Below are 18247 nucleotides of genomic sequence, written 5' to 3'. Positions count from 1 at the left end.
GTTGAAGTAGGAAAGAAGTAAAAGACATAACTGACTACCGGCAACAAGGTTGGGGATGATAAGGGGCCTTAAAATGACCTTGTGGGCTGACAATGAAACATCCCTGTTGAAATGTTCTGTAAGCAGGTTTTAGGTTGAAACTGGTTTTGCATATGGAACAATTTTCAAAATCCTTATCAGTACCAAACAGGTGAGTAACTTATTTGTCTGAACCATTCTCCATTTAGCATTCACCACAAGCTGTGTGCTCCACGTCACTTCCCCGTCCCTCAGCAGATGACCTTCTCCCAGACATCACAGAGGAGAACATAGGAAGGGTATGGTGGCTGGTGTTGGAGAGGCCATTTGAGATGGAGGACGGAAGTACCAGAACCTAATACATCATAACGCGCTAATAGGGCAAAATAATAAAACAGAGAAAGTTAATGATAACAAGGGCAGAAAAAAGGAAGGAGATAAAGAAGATTTAAAACACTTTAGTGAGAAAAAAAATGTAAAGTAAGCCAGTAAAGGGGCGCCTGGGTGGCTCAGTCAGTTAAGCGTCTGACTGTTGATCTCAGCTCAGGTCATGATCTCACAGTTTGTGAGATCAAGCCCTGTGTCAGGCTCTGTGTTGACAGCGGGGAGCATGCTTGGGATTCTCTCTCTCCCCCTCTCTGCCTCTTCCTTTCTCTCACTGTCTCTCTCTCTCTCTCTCTCTCTCTCTCTCTCTCTCTCTCTCTCTCTCTTTCAAAAATAAACACTAACAAATAAATAAAATAAGACAGTGAACAGTATTAGCCATAGAAATAAAAATAAAATAAAGGAAAATCGCAAAATTATCAAGGAATGTGCTAAAAAGGAAGAAGGGTATTTAGTCCTACTAAGTTAGCACATCCATTGTGGGGCAGAGTTACCGTGTCTGAGGCATGTCTTGGGGGCTACTGCAGGCTTCCCTTGGGTCCTCTTAAATCGGGGGTTGTTTGGGGGGCAGAAGTCCCCGACTAGGGGACCCCTGCAGATGTACAGACCTTTTCCAGGAAAGCAAGAATCTTCCAGCTCACTCCTCCCTTTGGTCTAGGAATGTACTGCCCTCCATAAAAATATCTCCTCCATCCTGCATTCAATGTACTCTTGCTTCATGCTTTGCCTCATAGACAAAGTCTCTGGAAGACAGTTTTCAATATAGAGCACTGTTTCTTCAGGTCACATTCACTCCTCAGCTTGTTTCAATATAGTGTCCACGCCGTGACTCTTTGAAAGTATTCTAACAAAGGTCACCCATGACACCTGCTTGCTAAGGTCAGATTACAGGAATCATTTCAGTGCTCCTCTGGCCTCACCTCTCTGTGGGAGGGCATGCTTCCTCACAGTTCTCTCTTTCCTTAATTCCTGTAACCACATTTCCCCTAGACCTTTCACTCCTCTCTGCTTCAGATCTTCCTAGGCTCCCAGTCTGCCCCTCACACTCTCCGTGTCAGCCTTCCGCCACCTTTTTGCCAGCCGTGGTCCACACTCATTCCTCTATCTTGTGTTTCAATAGTAAGTGTCATCAGAAATCTGTAGTTTCAGCCCAAACCAGGAATCTTAGAAGCCAGAAACTCTAAAATGATATCTTCTATGTGATATGATTCAAAGTAAAGATACTCCTGAGCTATTAAAATATACTCCTGAGCTATTAAAATAAGTTTAAAAGTCTAACAGAGTTCTTAAACTTTCCATGATATTGATGCTCTTTTGGGAAGACAATAAATCTCTTTATTTTTCAAAATTTTATTCCGTGCTTTTGGTACCCTAACTTTGCTGATGTCCTAACCTTCATCATCTTGAAGGGAAATCCAACATCTTTCTTGTCCTCAGGTATCTCTGGATGCTTTGTGTATGTTCTTCTTACATGGGCATGACCTTTCTCCCTCCTCTTTGCTCCAGCCTCCTTTTCCCAAATAACGCAGAAAGTTCCTCTCTCTCCAAGCCATCTAGCCTCTCTTCTTTATACCACCCCCCTCTCTCATATGTTCCAGTGATGCAGCATTTGAAGTTCTCGGAATCTGACAAGTGCTCTTGACTCTAGGCATCTGCAGATGCTGTTCCCCCTTTCTGAACTCTCTTGTCCTCCCTTCACCTGACGAATCCCTGGTTAGATTTCAGTTTACTGCCATTTCCTCCAGGGAATCTCCCCTCACCTTCTGGGTGAAGTGAAATCCATTTGCCGAATTTGACCCCAGGTCTTCTTACCTCCTCTTTGTAACTGTCAGTGTATTTGTCAAGACCTATTTAATACCTCCATAAGATGTGTAAGAGCAGAGACCGTTTTTGTCTTGAGGGTGCAATCACAATGCCTACTATTCTTCTCATTACTAGAAATATATGTTAAAATGAACAGATGAGATATAAATAATAAGTTGGCAAAGTCCCACTTCATTTTTCCAGACCCATTTCAAATGTCATCTTACCATGAAGCCACCCCATCTCCAGGCAAAAAAACCCCCATAGCATCCTCATGGAATTCACACTTCCCATTATGATTGTTCAGAAGTCAACTAGCCGAGAGGTCAGAGTCAAAGTCAAGGGGAGACTGAGGAATTGTCAGAGAATGCAGCACACTAAAGAGGCACGATGATTAAATACCACGTAGGACTGCATAGTGGATGCCGAAACAACAGCCATTAGTGCAAATACTGGTGAAATACGAATAAAGCATGTAGGTTAGGTAATCATATTCTATCAGGGTCAGTTGTTTAGTTTTGATGATTGGCCTGAAGATTGTGCAAGATATGGACATGAGGGCACAAGCTGGGTGAAAGGTGTATGAGAAACCTTGGTACAAATTTTTAATAAAAAATGATCTCAAAATAAAAAAAGTTATGGGAAAAATCAACGAGAAGCTTTCCATAGACAGAAACTGTGTCTTAATATTTAGATTCCCAGCTCCTAACATTGCACAGCCTAGTAGATGCTCAGTAAACACCAAATTAGTTTACCGTTACTTGCTCCTACTTAGGTTATTTGCAGTCTGCGTCTTCTCTTTGCCCTTCCTGCTTTACCTAGCAACAGCTTGGTGCCTTTAGGGAGGACGTGGTCCCAGAGCGCATGTGCTTGAGAGGCCAGAAGCCTGCCTTTTGGTGGCAATGCTATTGTACTACCTACATCCTGTGTGTTGGTAATTGGCTTCCAGCAGGACTGAGGGTAATAAGAATTGTGCTGGAGAAAAACAAAATAAAAATGGGGAATCTGGTCTCTTATACAATCTTATAAGATTGTATATATATTATATATATATTATAAGATTATATAATCTTAAATTGTATATATTTTACCTGTGAATTTAAAATTGTTCATATCGAATATCAAGATACTCCAGTAAGATTCCCAACTGAGCTTTCTTTCTTTTCTTTTTTTTTTTTCTCTTTCTTTTATTATTTAGTACATTTTTATTTTACTTTACACTTTGGGGACTGACTACCTTTTCACTAATAGCGTCCCCTCTCAAGCTTTGTGAAGAAAACGTTCCTCTAAAATGTTTGAAACCTACTACAAAAGAATATATTTATGCCGATTCATTGTGATAGAAATCCAAATACTACAGTTACTAACTTGTAAAGGTTGACAAAATAAGTTTCACACCTCAGATGTGAAAACATCCTGGAGCATTCCCAAAAGCACCTAAACTTAGTCCCTTACTTTAAAATGATTGTATAGTAGCACGTGTAATTAATAAAAGCTATAATATGACCTAATCAGCTGGAAATTAAGAAGGATTTTCTAAAGACTGGATTGCTTCTAGAAATGTAGGGTCGTTCTGTAGTTATTTTCCCCCTGCCTGTAAAGCTGTGGACTTTCAGTCATTCCTGTTGAAAACACATGGTGTTCCATTTCGACCATAACTGAACTGCCATTTGCTCTCATACACCACGCGCTTCTAACCGCGGAGCTGAGGTTGTTGTAGCAAAGTCCCTCTTGTCTGTTTCTGGGCATCCTCCCCTAGGGCTTTCTGCTTTCCACAGCTGCCTACCTGTGTGTTTCTGCGGCATCTACCATCCCTGTATCTAGGCACTCCACCTCACAAACACAAACATCCGCAGATGGAAGGTGTGGGGCTTGGAACAGAGGCTTCCTATAGCAAACTTTTTTTTTTTTTTTTTTTTTTTTTACAGTGCAATGGAGCAACTTGTCCCATACTTGTTCCTTTAGCATAAAATCCTGGTAACTGAGTAGGGGGCAATGTCAACCAGACAGAATTCAAAATTAAAAATGGAACAGTCCCAGTTTTCATATGCATGACAATTCTGGGAACATTTACTGAATACTTGAATGCTGTGCACTTTGTGAGGTATCACAAATGCCCCTACGGGGTCAACGCGTGTAGAGATGCAGCGACATTTGCTGTAGCTAAGGACCCTCATCTCATGGTGGTGGCATTGCCATTCTTGAGTACGCTACACATGTGGCCTACCTTCTAAGCTCACTTTTGCTTTTCCATTAAAAAGATGAACAAAACCCCATATTTCACATTTTACATCTTTATGGTCTGTTACATGTTAACAAGTTTTCTATATCTAAAGGTGTGGGGCTTCCTTACACAAGACCTAAGTATATGATGAAATCCTTAATTAAGTATATTTTCACGTACAATTTTCTGATTTAAATTCCCAGCGTTTCATACAGTTCCTTATTTAAAAAAAATTTTTTTTAATGTTTATTTATTTTTGAGACAATGCAAGAAACAGAGTGTAAGCAGCGGAGGAGTGGACAGAGGGAGACACAGAATCTGAAGCGGGCTCCAGGCTCTGAGCTGTCAGCCCAGAGCCTGATGCAGGGCTCGAACTCATGAACTGTGAGATCATGGCCTGAGTCGGACGCTTAACCGATCGAGCCACTCAGGCGCCCCATATAGTTCCTTATTTTTATTGTTTGAATTCATAATATCAGTCAGCACTCAGATTAACTGGTTTTCCATCTGAAATCCTGAGATCCTTGCTCCTTATTAGGTCTCACTTTTTTTTTCATGACTTCTATTTTTTCCATGCCATTTCATACAACAAGAAAAGAAAATAGGCTGAAATATTCAAATATAAACTGCTGCTCACTTCAAGATTGTATCACTGTCCAAATTTATGTGTTGGCCAGCAGGCAGCACCACCATGCAGTGGCTTGAAGTACTTGTTCCATATCTGATGTCCAAAAGTCTGGGTTATACAAAGGTTGAAGACATACCTACTGAGATTATACCACAGTGCCCTCTAGCCTATATAGCAGGAAGAAAAATGTTTCCCCTCGCTACTGTTCGTTTCTGGAGCAACATTAGTTAGCAACAACCTTTAACTATAGGCAGGCTAAATATATTTGTTATATAAAGGATATTAACCTTCTATTAAGTACTTCCTAAAATTTTTTTTAGCAGACGTCACATCACTTTCTTGAAGAGCCACTGCCTTCTTGCAGAAGTATCCAGTATCCTAAAGTATCAACAGGTGCAAAAACATAGAACTACTGTATCTAGGGGCTCTATCGATAGAGCCCTTTGCTTGATTGAGTAAGAGCAGAGGAGGCTCCAAGTTCCACCTTTCCTCCTGTCCCTTATGGGAAAACAACAATCAATACACCGTAGCCTTGAGCATGGCAAAGACCGACATCCTCAGTGGTATCTGATTATCATTGATCCCGAACTCATTATTACCTATTACCCACATTCTCCACCTTCATACTATTTTGGGAAAGAAAAAGAAATGTGTAAATTTAAGCCTCCCTGTCTATGTCGATTTAAGTTCAATAAATAGACTTTAAAGAGAAAATGTAGTATTTCCTAGAATCTCTCTTTGATTACTTGTTTTCTATGGTTTTCTTCACCACCTCCCCTTCAAGGAGAAACCTTGACAATCTAAAACTTTAACCCTAAGAATTTCATAAAGTAAGGCCCAAAATACATATTTTCTTAAGATTTTTAAAATAAAGGATCTTAATCTTCAAAATCTCTAACTTGTAGAAGTAGGTGAACAGTAGAACATAATTTATTCTGCTCTGTCACGAAATAACCTTGGCATTTTTCTAGAAAGGCAGTCTCTTCTGATTATAGAAAACATTTAATGGGAAAAAGCACTCATGAGGTTTGCAGTATATATACTTTTTAGCCTAAAAAAATAAATCATAGCACATTTACACTCTGCCATAAAGTACTATAATGAATAATTAAAATAGAACTAGGATTGTCAAAATAAATGGTAACTGTGGATTGTGGTATGGTGCTCTTAAATTTTTTGCACGCTTTTTTTTTTTTTTTTTGCTTGTTGATTTGCATAGCATAGTAATAGGCAAAGGACTCCCCAGTCATTAAATGTGAATTAACAAGAAAAGCTTTTCATGGGTATTTTGGTCTCATCTCAGATTTTAGCTAGTTATTTCATTCTCTACTTTTCTCTTGCATTTGCTCTGAAAAACAACTTAGTTATTTGTATAAATAATGAGTGTTTAAAGGTAAACAGATGAGAACTCCATGACTGGAAAAATAAAATTTAGCAATTAATTTTTTACATAGACAGGAAGCTTTCCCTAGTGCTCGATTGTGAGCATTGAAGAAATGAGCAATTCAGACAGAGCGTGTATCTCTACTCTTAAATAATTCAAAAGCAGTAAAAACAGTATACGTTTAGGGTCTTTATATTTCATTTTGATATATAAGCTCTTAAAACACCAACACTATTCCTGTGTCTATATCCAAATATATTAAATGATTTCTAAATGAATTTTCCCAGAAGACTGTCACTACTTCCTACGTTAGGTCACTGGTGCCCAAAATTCCAGTTCACTCTCCTTTCTGCCTGCATCTCTTTTGCAATATTCCCAAATACTCTTACCTGGTGACTTCAACTTTGAGCTAATAAATGGAACTGGCAGTTTTTACATGTGGTTGCCTAGTCCTAGAGCAAAAGACTGGGCAGAGGATGAAGATCCCTGAATGATGTCTGGGAGCCTGCTCATGTGGCGTTCCCGTATTCCTGTACCTTCCTAGAGTCCTTGCCGAGATCATTGCTGAAGCCAGCTGCTTCTTGGAGGTCTGTGCCTAATGTCACATTGCGAGGGAGAAGTTTTTATCCATGGCTGTACTGTTACTGGCATCCTCATTGAACCTCACAGTGTATTATCGTGATCAAATTGTGCTAAATATGTGAACCTAAATGCAAAACAATGAGTTGTTGAGAGTGGGTAAAGGGATGGGGTGGGGAGGTAGGAGAGAGGGAGAGACTCTAGCATTTGTTGAATACCTATTAAGTATCAGGTGGGGGCTTAATATGCATCATCTCATTGAATCACTGAAGCATCAGTGTAAGGAAGTAAGGAACTGGTTTCCCAGTTTTGTGTGTGAAAAGTATTCGTTGCTTTCCTGGTGTTACTCTTGCCCAGTGAATCACAGATCTTGGATTGCCAGCCAGGTATCTGTGGCTCTAAATCTCATGTTTTCCCCACATATGCACTTGCTCAGGGGAGGGGGGGGGGTGGGGTCCCTCAGGGAGAAATACTTACTTTTGTTGCTGTTGAATGCACTACAAGGTTGAAAAGACTTTGTATATAGCAGAGATCCCCAGACATTACAGTACAATTGTGGAACATTACAAGGACCTTTGGTTCACTACTGCAGTGATTAAGTAACAAGGAAATAAGCAGAGCAGATCTTTGCCTTTCTGCTGTTCCCTATGTCTTGTCAGATACTGGCTTTCCCTCGGGCCGGCTATGAGGCTTGGACCTGTGGCTTGGGTGTTATTGGCAGGGCAATTACTGCTCAGGGGGAAGAGTCTCTGTTGCAGGTTTTAAAGGTCAGTCCAAGTTTATTAAGTCTAGCATACATCCCAGCGGTCTTCAAATAGCTCTGAATTCGGGGGCTTTTATTCTTTGCCCTAAAAACAATCTCTTAACTGTGCATCATCTTAGCTTTGTGAGGCTATCCTTATAGCTTGACGCAAAAGAAAAAAGTCCTCTGTCAAACCATGTAGCCTGATTTTTCCACTGAGAGATTGTTTACTGTAATCACAGGGTCTCAGGAAGCATAAAAGACAACTGAGTGAAACACTTGAGACCTCCTTTCTCCCCACCCCCCACCATGTGTCACACCCATGGCTGAGTGAAGCCATTCCTCTTGTCAGCAAGAATGACAAGTCTTAGCCTCCATTTTGCTTCCACTTTTTTTTTTTTTTTTTGGTCTATTGCTTAAAATAACTGAGCTTTATATTATTTTCCCTCATCATGTGAAATTGCAGATGTTTACTGGTTTCATTCCTTTGTTGAACTAACTCCCCCTCTGATGGATGTTTTTTATTTTCAAAACAAAGCTCTACATTTCAATTTGAATAGCTCCCTCTGACACGATAAAGTTCGGTTGTTTTACTTATATAATCAAGCTTTCCATTCAGTTTAACGTTAAAAATGACCTAAAAGATATGAGTGACAAGTTTTCATGCATCAGATTTAAATATCCTGGTCTGTTTTCATCCCCTGTCTCTCCACTGCCCCCCAGGGGGGAAAGTGTGGTGCGTGTCCTCCCTGCCCTTAAAACACATGCAGGGTTTTGAGAACCACAACCGAAAGTATTGTGTCTTAGCTTTTAGTGTGGAAACTGCTAGTTATCTACCCAGTATCCATTCTACTTTACTTCCAGAAAGTTCTTCCCTTCTTCCTCCTCTTTCTGCCTGAAACGCAGTGTCTGGAGCTGCACAGACACCTTGGGCCTCAAGGATGAAGGCCACGTGGAAAGGTCAGACGCAGAGCTCTGGCAGGGTTTGGAGCTGCCGTCGCAGCATGTCCCGCCCACACCCGTGCTTCCTTTATCTGGACAGGAAATCAACTTCTGTCTCCGTTAAGTCAGGGACTCGGGCTTTCGGTTGCATGCAGACAAGCGAGTCCTGGCTGATACCGCTTTCTTTAGCTTTTCCATCGCCGTCGTGCAGAAACATCTGTTCCCACTCCACCAGTGCCTTCTCCCAACTCTCAGCCCCTTTGTTTTCACGTATTACTAGCATTTAAGAGGACATTTTCAGACAGGAAGTGCCTCTCTGAAAATCGTGCAGGCCGGTCCTGCCCCAGAACGGGCGCGCAGCTCTTTCTGCTGTTCCTTTGTTCTCCTTTCAACACAAAGATTTGAGAGCAACACAGAGACTTTACACAGCAGCACTCAGGGCAGTAGCTGTGGGGTGGGGTGTGCGGGACGGGGCAGTTGTTTTGCCGCATGAGTCATTGAAGTCTAGAGTCTACTCTGTAACAAAGGGGAAATGGACAGGATTACTGTCTCCCATGGGACAGGAACACAGTTTCTTTCCAATGATGTCTGTAGGAAGTAGAGTCTGTCCTGCCAGCCGCACTTTACTGGGGGAGGGTTTCATGGACTAGCGCATGGGACAGCCCCCTTTACGCCTTCCCTGATTGGGGGTCCTGTACCTGCCTTCCTGCAGCTTTCTGTGAGATGGCTCATGTGGAGCAAACTAGAGGTCATAAGCAGCCTGGGGTAGGGAGTGATTCGGTGAAAAGAAAAGAAAACCTCGTGAAGAAGCAGGACGGACATAAGTTGGGAAGATGGAGCAAGTTTCTCAGGCACAAACACGAAGGGAGGGCAGGGATGCACCAAAGAGAAACGGGACAACCCCACCCCTTTCTATGCCACATGCCCCTGCTGGAAGGGCGATGCTGTCACATGCATGGCATGTCATATTGCCGTCTCCTCCTGCCACTGTCAGGATGGTGCTGGGGCCTCACACGAGCTTCCTTTCTCAGGGACCAGTCCCTGTAAGCACAGTCTGTTTCCCCTCCAGGCACCAAAGCACTTGGCATGCTTGTAGAGAGTAATTTCAAGGTAGATTATTATTGTTGATAATAAACACACTACATTGGGCACAAGCTGGACTAGGAAAGGGTATCATAAAAAGAAATCTGTGATGATAATGGATTGTAAGTGGATAATGAGTATCCTAACAAGATAAGGCTTTTATTAAAATCATGAGTCTCTCTCTCTCTCATATAAAAGAACTAGAGGCGGGGATTATGTTGGCTTTACTTGGCATAGACTCTACATTACAAGAGGGGTGTGTATATGTAATATATATGCATTTGGAGGGCAACAACAAGAGCTTGCAAGAGGCCCGGAGAAGAGTGGATGCAGTTACCAAAAAATCAGAACTTGAAACAAAAGGTTGAAGGAGTAGGATACATTTAGTCTGGAGTAGAGGTGATTTAATAATTGTTAAAGAACTGTTATTAAGGAAGTGGCTGACCCACGCACTCTCTTCCCATTGAGAACATAAATAAAAGGAATTGCTTAAAATAGAGGAGAAGAGAGGGATTTAGATGAAGTACTGGGAAGCATTTCTTGAAAGTGAGCATCGTTAAAAGAAAAAATGTCACAAACGATAACCAGTTATTGAGGAAGGTTGGGGAATCTTTCTCAAGAGGTCAGTGTTGTGCACATAGCACACAGGCTCTGAATTCAGAACTGGTTTTGAATCTCAGTTCTTTGCTTTAGCTAACACGAATAAGATGATCTTTCTCCACTTTATGGAATTTGGGGGGCATTGTGGAATATTGTATATGGACGAGCATGTAGGTGACAAAGGTGATAAATAAACATTATTTTTCCCCCTTATCTTCTGAACTATTATTTGTTTTTTACAGCACAAGGGTTAGGCAATGTGCTCATGTCAGTACTGATTATTTTTCTGGCTTTTAGAGAAAAATGGGTCCTAGCATTTTGTGGCAGGTGATTACTATTACTTGTTTTTACAAAGCCTTAGCTGATGTGTGTGTGTGTGTGTGTGTGTGTGTGTGTGTGTGTGTGTGTTTGGATTCATACCTACACCATGAACAAAGCAATATAAGAAAGGTATTTCAAAAGCAATGTCAGGAAGAATTAAGTATTATAAGTCTCACAAAGAAATCACTGGTCTAAAATAAACACTACATGCCTGAGGCTCAGTATTCATTTACCGTGTTTTGCCATACTAGATCTGTTCACATTACCAGGTTTATTGTCACTTTGTGAACTCCTGGTGAAAGTCTCTGTGGAGAGGAAGCACTCTTCTGATCTCACATGCCACCATTGCTGACTCCCTCCTATTCATGTGTATCTTTGAGGCAAGTGTTCTGAAGCTGCTGATTGCCTGCCTTGGCTATAGTCTCTGGGTCTTAGTGGAACAGAGTGTATTTTTCTTACCTAAATGATATTTAAGCCTGTGCAGATGCAAAATTAGTGTCAACTTTCTGTATTGCTGGAGGCTAATAAAGAAGCAGCAGAAACTCCAGAAGTTGCTGTGCCTTGACCCTGACCTCCATGGAAAGCTAAAAGAGTCCTAGACTGTGACCCTCATTTTTCTCACTAAGTTGCAGGGCATGATTCCTAGCTCTGAGGGCAGGGCTTTAGAGTACTTTCCGTGAGCTATTTCTTTTATATAATAGAGAAAAACACCTACTGAGTGTCTTCTAGGTACCAGGTGTCAATCTAAATGTTTTACATGTATTAATTCATGTTATCTTCCCTACAACGCTGTGAATCTGTGCTAGTGATTATTGTTCACATTTTATAGATAAGAAAACGGAGACAAGAGAATACAGGTTGCATGCCAGGATCTCAAAGCTGGCAAATGACTGAGCCAGCACTTGGATTTAAGCAAGCCAGCTCTCGTGCCTGCATACCTACCCACCATGCCACACTGCCTCTCAGTTTGAGCAGCTCCCAATTGCTGTGAAAGCAGGACTTTGGGAGAGTGTTGGAAAAATGCCTTGATACATTCTAATTATTTGTTCCCTCATCGTGGGAATGTTTTTGAAATTCTCCAACCAGAAAACTGCCAAGCTACCTTCCTAATCCTTGTTTCATGACACTTAACTTAGAATACAGAATTTATTATGGCTGGTTAACTTGGAGCACTCTGGATTCTAAAAACAGCCTCCAGACTTATTCTTCAGTCTGCTGAAGTTGTTCTTCATGGCAGTCTTTTAAACCCTTCCTACCTTTCTTTATGTCACCAGGACTTCAGCTTATTCCACAACCACCTGTTTGAGAAGGAGTGTCCATTCACATGCAGAAGATATTCCAGATGGCATTGTAAGAGCCTTCCTTCATTAGGATTCACAAAACACTGAGTTAGCTCTCTCTTCTGTATGTTGTGGGGAATCCAGGCCCACCAAAGACTTTTTGGGGTGAGGCAAGTTCCTGAGAGGTAATATTCTCCCAGTCACTTCTGGTTTTGAGCTTTAATTCCCACTGAAGTCTCTGTCTCTCTTGGCATTTTCTTCCCTCTGCTCCATGTTAACCTATACCTGGCTTTTCACCTTTAGATTTCCCTCATTCCTCATACATGGCATTTTTAGGTGTCAGAGACTTTAACTGAATGTTTGGAGGACGACGGGGGATGTTAGTAGTGATGTCATCACAACACAAATAACCTAGAATTGAATTTAGACAGCCCTTTCCCTACGTGTGCCTCAGCTACTCCATCCCAGAGAATTTTCTCACCAGTCACCCTTGTAGAAGGCTCCAGACTCTTGCTCAGCCTGATGGCACTCCAGTTCTCTGCACACTTCAAATTCAGTTTCCCTCATTTTCTAGGCAACATTGTCTAGCCACGGCCCATTCTTCAGCTCCATGCTTACCTTTGCCTGAGGGATTCATTACTATCTCGTTAAACAAAATGGCCATCAGTCCTTACCAGTATAGGAGAACTGGCAGTGACCTTGGCGTTTCAGCATTGACTCTCCCTTCTCTGTCCCATCTCTTCACTTCTGCTCATTTTCTGAGTGTGGACAAGATCAGAGGAGAAAACTTGTTTTTTTTTCAATGATATGCATTTTGACTTTCCCATTAGATGGCAGAGGTTGACTATAGTCAGTTTCAGTTTTTAAATACATTTATTCTTTGGGCTAAACTAGTCACAAAGACTGCTAATATTATAGCTAAGACACATAATAGGAACCACAGGATAGTAACCTCCCTTCCTTCTGATAAATGAACATTAATGTGAAAGGAAACCAGTAGCCTGATTACATTAACTGTAGGAGGTAGTGGCAGGTCTGGGGCTACCTGTACCTTTGAGAACAAATCCTTGACTAAGGCAGTGGTTGATAATCGAATCTCATTTTCACTTATTAATGCTGCTCAGTAGAGCGTGCAGTGAGCTTGAGACCTACAGGTCTCAGGCAGAAACAGGAGAGAATGGAGTCAGACCAAATGAGGCTGTGACACTGAGTGCTGGACGGGCATCTGAGCAATCTGAAGAGGTGTCCAAAGAATGCGTGTATTTAGGCAGGCAGTCCATGGTCCTAGAGGTCTATAGTCCGGCAGCTGAAGTACACTAGGAGCTCCAAGGGACAACAGAGGACAAAGTCAGGCATGGCTGAGCCACATCTGAAGACCCTGTTCCTTCACAGTAGGATTACAGCCATGGACTGGAGGATAAGGGGAAGGAGTTCTAGAGCATGCAGTATCTAAGCCCAGTGGCTAAGGTTCCAGTCCTAGTGGGAGCCTTGGTTATTGGTCAGTATAACCAAGATGATTATGGAAAAAATTGTCTCAACACAGTAGCTAGAAAAATTGCCACTGGGAGGCTTCTTGGATGCATACTGCTCATCTCTTGTGAGGCCTGATTGACAGTATAATTATATTCCCAGGTCTGTCTGGGAGGCTGTCTGTGTCTTCTGATCCAACTCTTGCCATTTTCATGATTGGCTCAGGAATCAGGACAGGCTTGGGCCTTTGAGGACCTGGGAGGGCAAAGGACAGGGAAAGGTGGCAGGGCTGGTGATCACAGAACACCATTTAGAGCACCTTGTAGGAAACAGAAGAACCTGGCTTCCTTGCTGATATGTAGGCAGCTGGAAAGATCTTTGTTCCCGTTCCTGCAGCGAAAATTGAAAAGCATGTTGAACTGCAAGATCTTGCATTTCCCCAAACTCCTCCCTAGAGGGGTAGCAGAAATTGGGGAAGTACACACTCTCTTAATGGGTTTTGCCCAAGAGCTCTAATGGACATTCACAGAAAAGCTTAGAGAAAGAATCTTAGGAGTATACGTTCTGGATAACATAAAGCAGGAAAGGGAGGTACTGTAATTTTAAAGACTGGGCTTTGGAAACGAGGAAGGCACAAGGACTTCTGAGGGATGGGCTGTCGGGACAGCAGATATAAAGGCCCTGAACTGGGAGTGGCGTGGTTGGTGAGCAAATAGAGAGGAGGCTAGCGTGGCCAGAGCAGAATGAGCAAGTAGTTAAGTAATGAGAGGTGAGGTTAGAGAGGTAACCAGGGGGTGAAGCTTGTTTAAGGTCAAGCAAGGCTTTTGACTTTTACTAGAGTAAGACAAGAAGAAGCCACCAGCGGGTTTTGAGAGAGAAGTAACATAACATGACCTTTGGTTTAAAATGATCCTGAAGGGGCACCAGGATGGCACAGTTAAGTGTCTGACTCTTGATCTTAGCTCAGGTCATGATCTTGCAGTTCATGAGTTCCAGCCCTGCATCAGGCTCTGCACTGATGGTGCAGAGCATGCTTGGGATTCTGTCTCTCCTTCTCCCTGACCCTCCTTTGCTTGTGTGCTCTTTCTCTCTCTCTCTCTCCCCCAATATAAATAAATAAACCTAAAATTATTTTTTAAATAAAAAATAAATAAAGTGATCCTGAAAATAGTTTGGCAATTCCCAGTAAAATTCAATATACACTTAACCATATAACCCTGCAGTCACACTCCCGAGTGTTTATCCTAGAGAGGTGGGGACTTACGTGTGCGCAAAATCCTGTGCATCAGTATTCATAGCAGCTTTATTTGTAAAAGTCAAAAACTGGAAACAGCCCACATGTCCCTCATTGCTCAGTGGGTGAATGGGAAAACAAACTTTTGCACATCCAGATAATGAAATACTACTCTAAGATTAAAAAGAAAGAACTATGAAACACACCTAAAACAACTTGGATGGAGCTCAAGGACATTACCCTGAAAAAAGCTAACCTCAAAAGGTTTTAAACTATGCAATTCCATTTACATAACATGTTTAGAATGGCAGAATTATGGACATGGAGAACAGATGAGTGGTTGTCAGGGGTGAGGGTTGGGGAGGCTGTGACTACAAGCAGTAGCACAGGGAGTTGCTCTGTGGTGATGGAACAGTTTTGTATCTTGATTGTGATGGTGTTTGCACACCACTGTACATGTGATAATATTTCCTAGAACTCTACAGTAAAAAATGAGTAAAAGAAAGAACACGGTGAAATTCTATTGAGGTCTGTAGCTGAATTAATAGTATTGCAATGTCAACTTTTCTTGTTTGATAGTATAGTATAGATATATAAGATGTTATTATTAGAAGAGTTGGGTGAAAGTACACAGAGTCTCTCTGTACTATTTTTTGCCATGTTCTTGTGAGTCAAAAACTATTTCTAAATAAAGTTAAAAAGGGGCTTCCCCAGCAGTTATGTTGAGTCAACACTGAAGGAAGAGGAGGGGCAACAAGAAAACCATCTACATGAGATGATGGTGGCCAGGGCCAGGGTGGGATTGATGATGGAAATGTCCTTTCTGAGCTGTGCAGTGGAGCAACTTTCAGAAAAGTGCCAGACACCCTGCCTGTCACCACCCTGTTGCCATCTCTGCTATCCCCTCTGGATCCAGTTGTTTACTTCTTGCTGATCCTAGCACTACTTTCTGCCCCTGTGCCTGAAATTTGAGCATCATAGCCAGGGTGAGTGCCACTGCCCACATGATGCTATGGACTCTTGTCTCATTGTGCCAGAATTGCCTGGGCCTTCCCAGGTCCCTGACTTTTATTGTCCCTGACTTTTATTGTCCAAGCTATATTTTCTCAGTTTGTCTGCTAAGAAGGAGACCATAACCTGCCCCATGTGGTTTGAACTGGACAGTTTCCCACTGGAGGTGGATCATATTCTGCTCTCCCCACTCTCTTGTTGACAGGAAGCTTCTAATTCCTTTTCCACGTCCATGGGGAAGAGTTCACCTTGGGTATATTTTCCAGTGAGGTGTCCTCATCTCTCAGCTCTTTCTCAAGACACATTCCCAAGTGAGAGAAGGAGGGAAAACCTCTGTGGTAAAGCATTTTCCTTCTTACTGATCTCGTTTTATGGTATGTGTCGTCTCTTAGGATTATGGCTGACTCAATGATCTGAGGATTAGGGCTAGCTCAGTGATCTGCAGAGGCTAAGTCATCCCAATTTTCATCCCTAGGATATGCAGGATTTTCATCCCTATGATATGCCACTTCTATTTTTGGCAACCAATCCTTCAGATGTCATTCTAATATTAGTACACTGCCCAGAACCTTCTAGCGCATCTTTCCGGTGGGAGATAAATTCCTTCTCGTTGTTTCTGGCTGCAGCCGGGCACTCTACCTCCTCAGCCTCCTAGAACCATATGCTGGAAGTTTTGTGACCACTCAGATATGAACACTTTTCTAGGGCTGACAGTCCTGCCAGGTCTTTGATACACAAAATTTACATCAAGTCCTTGAGCAGTTCTGGACCACTGAATCATAGCCACAACCTATTTCTTAGTAAGGTTATGGGAAGCCTTGTATGAATTTTGAATCATCATTGACATTATCTCAAAAAAAAAAAAAAAAAGATTGGGACTTTTCCCAGTTGTTTTCCAAACATAGACTCAACCTTTATGCAGAAATATAAAAGCTTAACTTGCTTTGAGACCCATCAACTTTTATTCCAATAAAACAAACTCTTTATCAAAATAGGCATGAATTCTAGGTACCTTAAAACAATCATGAAATTGCTACTAGAAAACCAACTATATAATCTTTAGAGCAACAATAAAATATAGCAATACTTTACATGTTCCCCCACTTCCCTTTGAAATCCATATGTTCCCTGTGATATTATTTAAGTCTCTAAGAAACACGTAATAAAATCACTGAGCATCCACCAGTATCCTACCAGATGAAAGACCCCCAGTGTTAGTTCCAATCCCCACACTGATGCAATTCTTTCTTATGTAGCACATCTGTTACTGTTCCATTCCCTGCCCTCCTGCTAAAATTTACCTTTAGTCAGATAATCTATTTTTCAGATGGAAAGATGGTTGACCCATTAACATGTAAAATAAACTTATTTGTATTCCAGTTATAATCACCTGGATTATTTGCATTTAAATTTTTTTTTCTGCGCCTGTTTTTCTAATTTTATATTCCCTGGTGCTCACTCTCAGGCACAGAGCAGATAATAGTATTTAGTTACAGGTGTGTCCCTTCTGAACCCTGTGTCATCTTTCTCTGTCACTCAGACTAATAAGGAGATTCTTTAACATTATTACATTCAGGTTTTATCAATGTTAATCTTCATTGTTATCAGTGTTTTCTCAAACAATTAAGAGTTTTTCAACCTGAATTATACCTAAACTCAATTCTACCCCAAATTTTAATGTAATTTTACATTCAGCAAAATTAAACTTTGAGCGGTCTCCAAGTAATTATTTTAGGGTGGTATAAATTTGTGGATCAAGCATTATTGGCTTTCTATCAAAAGTGGTCTGCATTGGAATCCTTACTTTGCCATCAAATGGCTGCACTTGTGAGCACCTTGAGTTCTCTAAGCCTCAGTTTACACATCTATGAAATTTATGTAATAATCTTAAAGCCTGTATATGTAAAACATTTAATACAATGAATAGGCACTCAATAAATAGCAATTATTATTGTTATAATAGCATTATTTCAATGTATTACTGTTATTGTTGCAAATGTGTTTCCAAATCCCATGATGTGAAATGTAGTAGGTTAGCACATTGCCATCATTCTCTATCTAGGAACATAGCCCAGGCTATAACATAACATAACATAACATAACATAACATAACATAACATAACATAACATAAATGCTTAAAATACTAGGCAAATGGTATAAAATAAAATTGAGGAAATTAGTATTATACAACTTTTATTAAAGTTTGGAAGTCAGTTAACTATATCCATTCTGATCAGAAGCAAAGGATATATTTTAGCTTACATCACTGACCATTTAGCATAATCACTTTGACTTTTATGGATATATTTTAAAATATTCAACATATGTAATGTAGAATAGGTAACACTTACTACTGGATCATTTCTTCAAAATGTGACATTGTAAAAAAAAAAAGTTCTTGTGTGCATGCGGAGAAACCATTAGACTTATAATAGAAAAAGTGTGGCAGGATTGGAAGAAACAGGTTTGATAGCAGAGTCTGCTGCTGGCTTTATTCCCTTGAACAAATCGTGTTCCTTCCTAGAGCTTCACTTTTCTCTAGA

General features: G+C 41.1%; 1 protein-coding gene across 1 annotated transcript in view; it reads left to right on the top strand.

Annotated features, from left to right (window-relative positions):
* Nucleotides 1–18247, top strand: part of GRIP1 (glutamate receptor interacting protein 1) — a 691569-nt gene that overhangs the window by 174461 nt on the left and 498861 nt on the right. The window lies entirely within an intron of this gene.

The sequence above is a fragment of the Panthera onca genome, chromosome B4 (assembly GCF_046562875.1).
Source record: "Panthera onca isolate mPanOnc1 chromosome B4, mPanOnc1 haplotype 2, whole genome shotgun sequence".
Lineage (NCBI taxonomy): Eukaryota > Metazoa > Chordata > Mammalia > Carnivora > Felidae > Panthera > Panthera onca.
The sequence above is the reverse complement of the archived record's forward strand: the minus strand, read 5'-3'. Positions and strand labels throughout refer to the sequence as shown.